Genomic DNA, 15,648 nt, shown 5'->3' on the forward strand with positions numbered 1-15,648 from the left:
TCTGACAGGGTAAAAATGTTCAGCATGTTTGGTTATTTTTAATGTTATTTCTTTCAAAAATCTTCTCCTTTGACACTACTTGACCAATTGGAACCAAACTTTGTATGAATTTTCCTTGGGGTATCCTGCATAGAACTGATGTGGGGATTTTTTATCTGTTTAAAAACATGGCTGCCATTACTAAAAACATAACATAGGGGTCAGACAGTAGTTTATCATATATATCTCCAAAAACGTTAGGTTAAGCCAAATTCTGACATTCTGACATGGGAGGGGGAGTGTTCAGCATGATGAGATGTATCTGTGGTCAAGTTTTCATTTTAATCTGTGTAGCCATGTTGGAGTTATTACCCTTTTTCGACGTTTTTTTTGCCATTTTTTATGTTATTTCTTTAAAAAATCTTCTCCTTTGACACTGCTTGTCCAATTGGAAGGCAATCTGATATGAATATTCCATGGGGTATCTTGCATAGAACTGAAGTGGAAATTTTTGAACTGTTGAAAAACATGGTGGCCATTAAATAAAATAGAACAAAAGGATCAGACAGTAGTTTTCAGCATATATATCTCCAAAACCATTAGGTTTAGCAAAGTTATGTCAATTGCTGAAATGACCGTTATTATAAGGCCTTCAAAAGTCTTCAGGGATCAAAGTTGTCAGGCGAGTCCTTGTAAGAGTTATTGCCCTTGAAAAATGCAAAATTACTTTTTTTTTCTTTTTTTTTTTTTTTTTACAGTTTTCAGCCAATATCTTGAAAACTATAATAGATAGAAACTTTCAATTACTGAAATGAGTCAAAATTGTTAGACAACTCTTTGTAAAATTTATTGCCCTTGAAAGACAAACTTTAACCAGGTGAGTGATTCAGGCTCCTGGGAGCCTCTTGTTTTGCAAATAACTCAAAAACCGTTGCATTTAGCAAAGTTCTGACGATGTAATAATTGTTTAACATCATGGGATGGACCTATGCTGAAATGATGTAGGAGTTATGGCCAGTGAAACAGCTTTTTTTGGCATTTATTGCATATTCAAAATGGAAAATCTTCTCTAAAACAATTTCACAGAATTCAATGAAAGTTGGCATAATTGTTCCTTAGGGTATCCCACACGTAATGATGTTGGGATTTTTGATCCATGAAAAAACATGGCCCCTGTTACTAAAAATAGAACATTGGGGTCAGAAGGCAGTTTTTTGCAAATAACTTAAAAGTTGTTGCCTTTAGCAAATTCTTGCCGGGTGATATTGTTCAGCATTTTGAGACGGACCTATGGTGAGATTTTCAAAACAATACATCATTTGATATAGGAGTTACAACCCCTGAAAAAGCTTTTTTTGGCATTTTTCACACATCAACTTTGAAAATCTTCTCAAATCTCATTTTACAGAATTCAGTGAAAGTTTTCATAATTGTTCCTTGGGTATCCCACACAAAATGACTGTTGGGATTCTTGATCCATGAAAAAATGGCTGTTACTGAAAATAGAATATAGAGGTCAGAAGGCAGTTTATTGTAAATAGGTCAAAAGTTGTTGCCTTTAGCAAATTCTGGCAGGTTAATATTGTTCAGCATTTTGAGATGGACCTATGCTGAACTTTTCAAAACAATGCATCATTTGATGTAGGAGTTACAGCCACGGAAAAAGCTTTATTGGTATTTTTGGCATGTTCTACTTAGAAAATCTTCTCAAAAATCATTTTACAGAATTTGATAAAAGTTGGCATAATTTTTTCCCAGGGTACCGCACACAAAAGGACTGTGGGGATTATTGATCCATGAGAAAAAATTACCCCTGTTACTGAAAATAGAACATAGGGATCAGAAGGCATTTTTGGCAAATAACTCAAAGGTTGTTGCCTTTAGCAAATTCTGACTGGGTAATATTGTTCAGCATTATGAGACGGACCTATGCCAAAATTTTCATAACAATTTATCATTTGATGTAAGAGTAACAGCCCTGAACAAGCTTTTTTTGGCATTTTTCGCATATACAACTATGAAAATATTCTCAATATTCATTGTACAGAATTCAATGAAAGTTGGCATATTTGTTCCTTAGGATATCCCAAACATTACTGTTGGGAATTTTATTCCCTATAAAAACATGCCCTTGTTACTAAAAATAGAACATAGAGGTCAGAAGGCAGTTTTTACAAATGACTCAACAAACTGTTGCCTTTAGCAAACTTTTGCAGTGATAAAATTGTTAAGCAACCAATGCCAAAATTCTCGAAACCATTTGTCTCCTGATGTAGGAGTTGTGGCTCCTGAAATAATTCTTAATTTTTTTCCCTACATGTATGACTTTGAAAATCTTCTTCTCTTGAACCATTTAAGGTCATTTAATGAAAATAAGCTTATTGGTTCTTAAGTGTATTGTGCTCGAAATGACTTGTGATTTTTAATCTGTGAATAGATATGACTGCACATAGGGGTTGGAAGACATTCTTTTAAAATAATTTAAAAAAAAAACCTTGCCTTTAGCAAAATTCTGGATTAAGTCATAAAAATGCTATCAAAAGCATTTCCTGCATTTGACGATTCAGTTAATTTTAACTTATCCTGTCTCATTTCCAATTTTTTTCAAATAAGCAAATGGTAAACCAGGTGAGCGATTCAGACTCTCTTGAGCATCCAGTTAACAATTACTCCTTAATTTTTTATACTAAAATTAAATTATAAGGAATTACTTGTATTTTTTTCTGTCTATTTGAAATATCCTCAAGGACTATGGTACACATTTTAAAATAACCTGCTAGTTATTTAGTGTGCACAACATGTTTGAGGTTATTTCTTCATTGACCGAAAAAATATATGTCATTCTTTAATTGATCTCGAAACGTTACCAAATATCACTAAACCAATAACTAATAACCGCAGTCATACAAATTGCTTCAGGAATTATACCATTTGAGTTTTTTTAAAGTACATAAAATGTGCATTTTGATAACAGCTCTGTTATGAAAGTGTATGATATACTTCTTCCCTATTGTGTTGTTTCATTTTTTCACGCTTCAAAAGCCAAACAAAATGCTAAAAATAAGGAAAAATGATATGGAATTTCTGTACATGAAGACAAGATTGATTAAATAATATGAAATTCCCCAAAAGTTATTTTTAGTTCTTTTACCACCAATTTGCAAACACTGATATACTAGTTTATGTACATATTGGACAAAGATGGTCCTATAAAAGTATGTTGGTGATAAAATCTAATTAGTCACCATAATGAAAGTGTCAAGAAAAATATTACTCCCCCATTAACATCCATCGTATCTTTAGTAAATGATCAGCAGTGGTAGATCCAGGGGTTGGACACCTTTTTAGCCCACCTGGCAAGATATGATCTGACTTTGGTTTCAAATTTTGTAGGCATGCATTTTGTTTCCGGTTACATACAAGTCTATGTAGGTTTGAGCGTAACCAACAACATTTATGATAGAGTCTCTATAAAATTTTACAAAATAGAGCGGGTACGCGGTGACAGACAGGCTTTATATAGAAACTATACATTGGAGCGGGGACAGCTGGGAAAACAGTTTCTATAAAAATATACGAAATATAGCAGTAACTAAGGACCATGAGAGCTATTGCCATCACTTGGCATCCGTCTTCGTGCGTTGTCTGTCATCTTATTCGTTAACAATTTTTCAAAATTCTTCTCCTCTGACATTACTGGACCATTTATAACCAAACTTGGTATGACTGTTTCTTAGGGTGTTATACACAGAACTAATATGGAGATTTTTGATCCGTCGAAAAACATGGCTGCCGTTACTAAAAATAAACATAGGGGTCAGAAGTTTTTCGCATATATCTCCAAAACTATTTGGTTTAGCAAAATTTTGATACGCAATGAAAGTGCTCATCATTTTATGGGATCAAGCTGTGGTGAGTATGTCATGTAAATTTGTTAAGCTATGTTAGAGCTATTGTTTTTTTCTACGCTATTTGTTAGCCCACCTTGCTATTGCCATCACAATGTGTTCATCGTCGTCCGTTTGTCCTTGTCCGTTAACTTTTTCAGACATCTTCTCCACTGAAACTATTATAGCAGAATGTAACCAATAGGGGTCAAAGTGCAGAATTTTGGAAATAACTCAATAGCAGTTGGATTTAGCTAAAATTGACAGAAGTAAAATTGTTCAGCATGATGGGATGGACATATGCCAAAATTTTCCGTTGACGAATGAATGAGTTATTGGTCCTGAAATGATTTTTTTACCGAATTTTGCATTTCCTAACATCTTTGAACACCTTTGAACATCTTTTCCTCTGAATCAACTGGACGGATTGAAACAAAACTTCGCAAAAACATGACTGCCGTTACTAAAAATGGACCATAGGGCCGGTAGTAAATTTTACAGCATGATGAGATGGACCCATGCCGAAATTTTCAGAAAAATCCGTTAGTTGATGAATGAGTAATACGTCTTGAAATGGATTTTTTCCCGAATTTTGAAAATCTTCCCAGAGAATACCAGTAGGATGGACTGTAACCAAACATGGCATGAATGTTTGTTAGGCAATCTGATTAAAATACACGACACGTGCCAAGTTATGGAGGCCGGTACCGTAAAGATTTAATTTCTATTAGATTGTTTGTAAGGATATCCTTAACAATCTGTGTGAGGAGATTTTTGATTTGTCGAAAAACATGGTCACCATTTCTAAAAAAATGTGGATTAGTGGAAATAACTTGCATCTTATGAGAAATTTATTTTGTAATATGAAAATCTGGTGGGTAATAAGTAAGGTCAAGAGTCCAGCTTTACAAAGCTAAAAAGACTTTTTGACTAGATGAGCGGTTCGGGCACTCTATAGTCATTAGTTTAATATATTTAATGTTATTACTTTCAAAAATCTTCTGAGAATTAATGAAAGTTTATATGACTTTTCCTTAGATATAAGTGTTTATACAAAACTTAAGACTCTTAAAAGCCTGAACTGGCGCTCACCTTGCTTCATCAGTTACATTTAATTTTTTCTAAAAGCAACCATATTTTATCAAGCCCATGGACAAAAGTACTGTCTAGTACATGCAGTGTCTTAAAATTACTACAGAATGGGTTGACGAAAACTTGAACAGATAGATCACGCCATGCTGAACATTTCAACCCCCGGCAGATTTGGACTTAATCATACAGTTTTTGAGATATATGCGATAAAACTGCTGTTTTACCCCTATGTTCTATTTTTTAGAATTTTAGAAACGACAGCCCTGTTTTTTTTTTTTGTTTTTTTGTTTTTTGTTTTTTTGTTTTTTTTTTTTTTTTCACAGATCAAAAATTTAAACGGTCATTTTGTGCAGAATTCCCTAAGACACAATCATGTTTTCATTGAATTCTTTCATCTAGTTTCTGAGTAGAAGATTTTTAAAGATGATATAACAAAACTAGCAAAACACGTCCACAAGGGCAATAACTCCTACACGAGTCATCAGATTTTCACGAAAATTTGGTCACAGATCTCATCACTCGTACACCTTAGTCAGAATTTGGCTTTATTTAACGACTTTTGAGGTATACCTATGGAACAATAATGCTAAGTTTCATCCAAATCCATTCAGTAGTTTCAGAGAATTGTTAACGACGACGATGGACGACAAATGGTGGCACTAGTAGCTCACATGGAATACGACAAGGTGAGCTGAAAAAGAAAAGGTCTGTGGTGAACAACAGACACTTTAATGTTAATGTTAGCATGCGTGGCATAGACTTCAGTGAGGTAGGACTTGCGTAAAACAAAAGAATTTTCTCCCCCTCGCGGAATGCATATGCTCATTGACTATTCGCTATGCCACTGTTAAAACGGAATGGTCTAAATCCAACATGATTTCTAAACACTCATTCTAGTTGATGTAATAATGTAAATATACTCTTTAAAACAATCCTACAGGAAACAATGTAAAGCTCACATGAGATATCTTTTATGCATGAAGACAAATATACAAGACATATTGAAAATTAATCTGTGTGCATGGTCATTTGAATAAACAGTTAATCAGCTGAATGTAGTTGATTATGATCTTCCTACACATTTGATTTTAATGCTGCTGATGACAGGTTACTCATTGAAACACGTGTACAGCATATCGAAATTTACAATATATATAAAACTCGTATGTTTTATTCATAATAAGGCCACATACCAAAAACAAACTTATTTGGTAAAAGCATTACAAAAAAAGTGCGGAAAACGCGGACGAACGTCCGGCATTTCCATGTCCCGCGTCGCTGGAAAAAAAAAGCAAAGCTCTTCATAATTTGCGGAACGGAAGTTGAATATTGATGATAATGGTTACATCAATTTTGTATACTTGTTAGTTCATCTGGCCTAAGGCCATGACTTTTGTGAGCTGTTGGTGTTGACTTTCCTTACCCTACCGGTGCACCTGGTCCATGCTCCCAGTTTTTAGTGGAGTCCGAGTTGATCATTTACTTTTGTTATTTTGTATGTATTATTTTGGCGATTTTATGTTCTTTGTTGGGTTTGTCTGTTTTCCATGTCTTGTCTTTATCCCTGGATTAAATTCTTTTGGTTTGCGCTAGAATCTTGGTTCCCTATATTACTCTTCAAAAATCTTCTCTGAAACAATTTTGTGGATCATCAAACATTGTCGAGAGCATCCTTAAGGTGTCTACTTTGAAGTCAAGCAAGCGGACTCCCCTTTCTAAAAATATCACCCAATAGGATTACCTCATAGTAGCCATCTACCCTTTATTCATCCAATTTATTTCCGCCTGTGCAAGATTGATTGATTGATTGTTGGAGTTTAACGCCCGAGCAGCAATATTTCACCTATATCCATGTGATGAACATGAAATTAATGATAAAATGAACATGAAATGATGATGAAATGAAAAAGGGATGGGACACAAGGACAAAGGGGTCGACAAATTTTGATTGCCACTCGAAATAGGGAGAGGTGGGTAGGGTCGGGCAATTTAGCCTCCTGTGGCGGAGCCCTATGGTTCCTACTCCGGGAGAATACCACAGTAGGGTTCTTTAACATGCGAGGAACGTGGCATCTTTCCCAACACATTGCACCACTATGGTTGGCGGTCAAATTTTCCGTATTATGGCCTAACGACCCCAGCATCGAGCATGCCAGGGTTACCCAATTCCACCACCTGGGGCACACAACCCAGTTACTCTGTGGGCAGAGCGCCCAAGCCCCGTCCAGGGTTCTGAGCACTATGCAAGAAGACACATCGTTATGTGGTAAATTAATTGTGAATAATTTTGAAATTTGTTAGTGTAAGAAATTCTTTTTTCTAAAGAATTTCCTTTTGTATATTATTATTATTGTTTATTGAAGCTTAATGATGGACTTGAATGTTAATAGTCCATTTCACGCCATTACTGACGATGAAATTTTTATGGATGGTTCGTTACCTTACGTTAGTCAGGTAGTCTGACTAGACAACCAACCGACGTTTTAACTTCGGTGACTAGCAGTACTGTTCTATTAACCCCTGATTGTAATAGAGTTATCCCTACTACAGCTACGGTTACTCATACAGCATCCAGGCCAGTTGACACCACCGTTTCAGTTTCCTGTTCTCCTGGTATTTCAGTGGGTTTTGATTTGCCTGGTTCTAGACATCAAGTGTCTCACTGTGGTGTTACTTTGTTACGTTGCACTCCTCGGCTATTAACCCCATGTCTTGGTCAAGACATCCATGGCCTCAGGCTTACCCTTACCCAGGTTTTCCTGGTCAGGCTTTTCCAGGTTTCTGGCCTTATGGTTCCAACTTTGGACATGTAGGTCTTCAGTCACTCCTAGTTTGTCAACCATTGCTCCTTCTTTAGCACTGCCTTTTAGTAGTGTTACTACACCTGTAACTGCACCTACCTCTTCTGTTAGGTGTCAGTCTAATCAGGTTACTGACTCTGTCCCCTCATTAGATTGGTTTAAGAGTGTTTTAAATGACTTTTGTCAATTTATATCTTCTGAGTTTGTCGGTTTCTCCAGTCGCCTTGCAGCTTTGGAGAAAAATGCCAAGCAACCCACACCTAACTCCTCTATGACTCCTCTTCCTACAGTTCACAACTCTGAAAGTGAACACGAGGATAGTGATGACGAGGAGCGCTTTTCAATGGCCCCAGGTAGTCAGGTAGGTAATTTTTTCTCTGGTGACGCAGGTAGAATTAGAGATCACGTTACTCAGAATGTTTCTCAACCTTCTCTCTAATCCTGTTCCTTCTTCTGTAATTGGTCGGTCTCCTACCAATGCCAGCAAGGCCGCTTAAACTGAGGATACACCTTCTTCTTTGAAGGATCTCAGAGATTCTGTCTACTTCATGATGAGAGACGTCAATAAGGTGCCTTTTTAGTCGCCTCCTAAGCCTAAGAGACACACTTGTACTTTCAAGGTTTCTTGTGGTTTGTCTAACGACCTACCTAAGTCTCTTACAGTGAAACCTGAATATTCCGGCCACTGCGTAAACCGAAATCATTTCAAAATCGGCCGATTTTTATAGTCCCGATTTTATTCTTATATTTTCTATAGGTAGTACAGTACAGTTAGGTCATTTCTGAAAATTTGGTCTCATTTTGTTGAAATAAAGCTGTTTTGAGGCAATCCACACAGAAATTTCTAGTATTTTGTCATAAAAGAAGTGCATAGTTTTGAAATCCTTGGTGTGTGGAGGTTCAAGTCATTTATAAATAATCTAGTGATTATTCTTATAAAATCCAGTAGCCATGGTAACATACTGAAAAAAATATTACTGAGTTTTAGTACAACTCAGGGGTGCCTTTCCAAAACTAACAGCCAAATACTATGTTTTATAAAATAGCAGGCACTTAGACACTACCACAGGATGAAAAGCATGCATGGAGTAGGTGGAAAAAAGGTAAAAATAATAAGACCCTTTTCGATTCATTTTCTCACAATTTTAGTCCCAGAAGTTCGTGCGAAATAAGGTATTTTGAAAATCAGCCACCTGATGCTGAGGAGAGAACCTAATACGGCAGGGGACTGAAACGTTCCGCATACCATTCTTCGCTTAAATTACACCTGTTGACCATAACATATAATACATCTGTCTATGTATTAATGCTTATCTACATTGAAGCAATATATCCACTAAATTTCAACTTTTAATTTTAAGTTTTACAAAATTTGACGGGGGTAAATTGGTGTGCGAAACATTAAATATATATATTTTTTTAAATTATTGATAATGCATAAAAAACGATAATATGTCTAGGCTATCATCTGTCATCGTTTTTTAAACTTTTGTTTTGGATTCCCACTAAAACCTGATCAAGCTGGTCCACTGTAGAAACCGGAATCTTTTTGTGGTCCGAAGGGTGGCCGATTTTCACAGGTTTGACTGTACTAGTTTTCCAGAATCTAATCATATGTCCACTTCTCTTCAGATTATCAATGAAGGTGTCATAGCCAATGAGTCTCATTTTTCTAAGGTTAGTGGTTTCGATATACCATCCTTTAATGATCATTGCCGATCTAGGGACTACTACATTTTCAATCCCACTTTGGGTAAATTGGTGCCTTCCTGTGTTAAGGCTTTTCTTCTTCAATTTACTCGAGGCCTGTGGACGAGCTGCGTCTTTCTCAGTCTGTCTGGTCAAAAACTGAGAACCCTCTTAAAATGCATCTCATGTGTTAGGTACAGCGGACCATTATTTGTCTGCTGTAGCCCCCTTTCTGAAGGATGTTGCTCTTCCTCCTGAAGTCAAACCTTTTTTACTTCAGGTTGATAAAGCTCTAGGCTTTTCTTAGATTTTACTTATGGGAATCTTAGCAACCTTTACTTTATCAAAAAGGTCTGAGATCCTGGATAAAGCTAGAGTGTCCGACAGCCTTAAGGATTCTTCAATCAAGTCTCCTTTGGACGACAAACTTTTTGGTTTGCCTCTTAATGAGGTTCAGAAGCAACTCAGTTATGCTCCAGCACACCAATTAAGGTTAATGTTTCCCTGGAAGCGAGGTAGTTCCTCTACTGATGGTTCGTCCTTTCCCTCCACAGAGAAAAGAAGAAAGGTTTTCATTGAAGGTGGTATTAAAGGGAATCAAGGTTACAGCGGTAATCAAAAGAATGTAATCCAGGGACAAAGACCAGACATGGAAAACAGACATACACAAAAAGAAACATAAAGTAATTAAAATAAAGAAATGTATGGTATCCAGATCTTCAACTGTCATGTGCTTATCCACTCTTACTACTAGTAAGACACAATTTTCTTTGCCAGTTCAAGGGAAAGCCAGAGAATCTACATCTGTTCGCGTGGCTTCTCTAAGGAATAGTTTCAAGGAGAGAGGTTTTTCTGAGCATCTAGACATCTCTCCCGAGAGGTCAGAGACTCTACTATCATCGTCTACGATGTTAAGTGGACAATCTTCAGGAGTTGGTGTAGTGAGAAGGAAATTGATCCTCTCAAAGTAACTGTTCAGTATTTAGCTGAATTTCTTATCTATGTATTCGAAGATAAAAGAAATGTCTCTTAGACGCTTACCCTTACCGGTGCACCTGGTCCATGCTCCCAGTTTTTAGTGGAGTCCAAGTCGCCCATTTACTTTTGTTACTTTGTATGTATTATTTTAGTTACTTCATGGTCTTTGTTGTGTTTGTCTGTTTTCCATATCGGTTTATGTCACTGGATTACATTATATTGATTTCCGCTAGAATCTTTGTTCCCTTGATTACTATTCCAAAATCAAAGGTTATCGTTCTGCTATTTTTAATTCCTTCACGGAATTTAAGTTTGGTTTTATCATCCCTGACTACGAACTAGATGCCATATATCATTTCCAGTTTAACAAGGTCAGAAATTGAAGTTAAATCGCTTTAAGAATGCATTTACATGACTGATTTGAATTTTAAAAAAACCATGTTCATACTATACTTATGTTCATTACAATATTATAATTGTAGTAACAGAAGTGAGTTCACTGATATAAGTTTTACAGTACATTTTAGGTTATTCTAAGTGTAATTAGTATAAAACAATGTCATTTGAAACGTCAATTGATAATTCTTTACCTCCAACTTGGATCTGAATATGAGGCATATGCAGAAACAGTTATAGAACATTGATTATCAGTTGTTGCAATAATATGCACAATGGAAGTGAAAGAGGATTTGACACCTATGCTTACAGACGGAAAATATGCCCCTAGCAAAAAGAAATGAAGCAGCATATGAAATCCAATGCAAGCAAATCACGTAATAATACAACGTTAGCTGTTACAAATGTAAATTTGACAGAAAGTGCAAAGTGAATTGGACAGTCTATAAGGATGTGACAAACAGTTGATGGAACTACAAGAAAAGCTGAAAATAATGAGTGTCAATCAAACAGTTAGATATGTTGATTCCGTTTCCGGACCATAAGAAGGCATATAGCTGAGTATAAACAGGGTCCTTCCTTTTCCTGGAAATCATAACTTTATAATATAAAAAGCAAATTTGAAAAAAAAGAGAATATCAAAGAAATTGCATATACAATGACAGAAATAAAAGCAGAGAAAAAGATAATAATAGCATTCCAAGTAAAGTCGAACTCCTCGTTCATTTGTGTTGTAAGACGTCAATGCTTACTCCTATAGGCCTAAAGTATGATAACATTTATCTATGATGGCTTAACTTTTTGAGTTGTTTTATTGAATGTAAAAACTGGAATTAAAAAAAGAAATTCTATTAGAAATTGACAACCATAAGAGAAAATCAGACGAAGAAAATTGTAGTAACATAACATTGTACCATAGCCAACCCAATACCCTCCAGCATGAATGAGATTCATTTCCAGTGCCCAGTATGTGAAATGACATATGGATATTCCACTGTATACTGCAATACATGCTACTAATAGTGACCATCTCGACATTCAAATTCCCAACAATCACCTTTACCATCCATTGTATCTTTACAGAACCCAATATACCAGTGGGACGACCACCCGTCAGTAATTTTACAAAGATAAATTGCATTTTTACGATTACTGGTAAAACATGTTTTAATCAATATTCTTTGAAGCTGTACGGAACTATGTACGAATTTTAGTCAGATTTGACATCCCAGGTGGAGATAACTGTGTTTTTTAAATTCTAGATTTTGAGCCTTAAAATGTAAAAATATGTGAAAATTATCGATAAATCTAGTCAGTGTATTTATATTCGTTTTCCTTCGTGAATTTATTCCCATTTGATTTATTATGTGACGTAGTGTATATCCTGCCAGAAAATAGTGTTTATGGGTTTGCTGGTATTTTAGAAATAATTGAATATGTTACCATAAATTACCATAGTGTGCCTACTTGGAGACTTTAATACTGATGCAAGAACTCATGACGCCTTTAAATGATGCTGTATTAGATGACCTGTAGATTGATGAAAGTTAAGAAAAGATAAAAAGTATTAACGCAATGTGCAAATTGGGTATCCCAATTAAACGTTCGTTACTACCAGCCTATTTGTACCACGATAGACTTCTTATAATTAGGCGTCTGGGACATGATTATGTTGTTACGAGATTGGTTTTCGTTTTATGTTTGTCATCATGAACTCTTGGATCGTTAAGATGTATCCATCTTCACTATGAGAACCAACTTTTGCACTGTGTCAGTCATCTTTTCACCTTTATTCTACCTTGGGCTTGACTTCTTATGAGCAACTCGTTGGATGTTTCTAGAAAAGCAGATGACGCTTAGCCTACCAGTTCACCTCACGCTCTTTGTTTTTAATGGAGTCCATGTTGCTCATTTACTTTTGTTCCTGTTCTTTTTTGCGCGTGTCTCTTTTCCCTGTCTTGTCGTTATTTTTTGATTTCCGCTAGAACCTTGGTTCCCTTGACACTTCTAATGTAAACAATTATGGTAATGAACTTTTAGAAATTTGTAAAAGTATTCATTGTCAGTGGTAGATTTAGCTGTTATTATTATGTAGGAGCTGCTTTTACATATCAAAATACACTTATTTATTATGGAATTGTTTCTCTGTTATTGTTCAAACATATATACTTAAATTTTAATGATATTGATCCTATTTTAAGTGATATTCATTGTTTCATTTTGATACATGTAACACTCTTGAGCCTGATATCACAAAGTCTTACGATGCAAATGTTAACAATGAGCATTATACGATTTTAGAATGTCAACCAAGGGAAAAAATAAGGAAGTAGAAATAGCAATAGTGAACCGTAATTTAAACAAGAATTTTAGTAAAAGCACAAAAATTATCGTAAATGTAAAAACCTCCATTAAAGTTTACAAAGGGCAGATACAATAGTAAATATTATAGCTAGCAGTAGAGAGATTAAGCGAACGCTTGATAAACAATATAAAGATTATCAGAGGTCTATTATAGATACAATGAATAATTTGCGCATATCTGATTCAAAGGCATGTAAATTTTTAATGAAAAAAATGTGATAGAAAAAGTAATAATGTTGTTAATTAATTGCTATTTATGTATAATATAAAAATTCTCTTCATGACGATGGTGATGATGTATCCATGTGTCCCATCCCTTTTTCATTTCATGTTCATCGCCTGAATATAGCTGAAATATTGGTGCTCGGTCCTTGAACCCCAAGAATCAATCAATCAATCCAATAAAATGTTATTCAACATGGTATGCAGCAGAATATTTGGGAATTGTTGGTTTGTTGATGAAAACATGCAACTTTTTGCAGTCGTAAATATAAATATATATTTATATATATACACATACAAACGTCTCAGAATGTGACGACTCTATTCGCTACACTGCTCCATCAGATGAAAATGGGGGGTGGTCAAATCTCAAAATCTCTTATCTTTATTCAACCATAATGAACATTACCAGTATATTTTTCCCGATCTAATTTAAGCAGTAACAATTTTTTTATTACTGCATTCTGTTCTATTGCAAAATGCAAAAAAAAAGAAATTTATTTTTCTATGTAAAAATCTACACCATATTGCACACCCCGGTAATACATATACCAACATTGACTCTGCGTCGTCTACAGCCTCCTTCTCATGTTTACAGATTCATTTCATCAGTTCTTCGCAACATTCTGAGCATTTTTGTTACCCACTTACTTCGTTTGTCTTAACCAACGTTATTTATCTAGCTAGGTTCTGGTCTAAGCAGATTGTTCCAAACAATTATCCCAATATATCTTTGCCTAATAAATATATTTTTAAGGTATGTTTTAGTTATTGCATTTCTTTGAATAGGACATAAAATTCTTTTTTAATATCCACCTTCACATCTTCATGGTATTGTTCACCTCGTGCAGGTCCGGTTGTCAAAAGAATAGGCCTGCAGCAGCGCTAAGCTTGTCATAAAACACGACTTAATAATGCTCAGAACCCTGGCCTGGGGATAGGGTGCCCTGTCCACAGAGCAATTGGATTGTGTTCCCCCTGATGGTGGAATGGTTTACCTCTGGCATATTACATGATGGGGCCGTCAGTCCATAAAAAGGAAAACCTGACCGCAAACCATAGTGGTGCAACGTTATGGGAAAGATGTCACGTTCATCCGTTGTGCTCCGCCATAGAAGGGATAAATTGCCTGACCCTACCCACATCTCCCTATTTCCAGTGGCAATCAAAATTCGTCGATCCCATTATCCTTGGGTCCGATCTCTTTTCCATTTTATCATTCTTTCCTGTTCATTTTATCATCATTTCATGTTCATTTTATCATCCATTTTAAGTTCGGATATTACTGAAATATTTCTGCTTGGGCGTTAAATCCTTACAATCAAACAATCCTTGGCGGAATCCTTACACATTTTTAATTTCCAGTGTCTGGGGCGTTCAGCGATGATATGGTAATTTGTCATGTCATCGAAGTTTTTAGAACGCATTGAACTCCGGAAAAGTCAGGTTTTTCGCATTTTTTATATGAAATAAACTTATCTGTTGAGATAATTACACATATATTTTTTATGTGACGTTCACATTTTCTTAAAGTGTCCTTATGAATAGTTTTATATATTGTAACACTAGTAACGTGAGATAATTTGGATTTCTAGTGTTAGCGCATGCGCACACCCCGTGATATGCATATCAACCTCATGCAAACTCGGTTTGTCTAGCATTTGCATGTACAAATCCTTGATTTTATTTTATGATTGAACCATAGTGATTGTCGGCAGAGCAGTTAATAGTAATATGATCGATTTTGTTGGGGAAAATGAGTGAAAGTAATGATTGATTGATTGTTGGGGTTTAACGCCCGAGCAGCAATATTTCATCTATATTCAGGCAATGAACTTGAAATGATGATGATGAAATGAAAATGGGATGGGACACAAGGATGATGGGGTCGACAAATTTTGATTGCCACTGGAAATAGGGAAAGGTGGGTAGGGTCGGGCAATTTAGCCTCCTATGGCGGAGCCCTATGGTTCTTACTCCGGGAGAATACCACAGTAGGGTTCTTTAACGTGCAAGGAACGTACGTGGCATCTTTCCCAACACGGTGCACCACTATGGTTTGCGGCATGTAAAACGCCAGGGGTACCCCATTCCATCACCTGGGGTACACAACCCAGTTTCTCTGTGGGCAGAGCGGCCTAGCCCCCGGCTAGGGTTCTGAGCACTATTTAGTCGCCTTTTAAGCTTAGCGCTGCTGCAGGCTTATTCTTTAGACCCCTGGACCTACACGAGGCGAGAGT

Source organism: Perna viridis, chromosome 2 (assembly GCF_037379345.1).
Source record: "Perna viridis isolate PV_CMFRI_1.1 ecotype Kerala chromosome 2, ASM3737934v1, whole genome shotgun sequence".
NCBI classification, from domain to species: domain Eukaryota; kingdom Metazoa; phylum Mollusca; class Bivalvia; order Mytilida; family Mytilidae; genus Perna; species Perna viridis.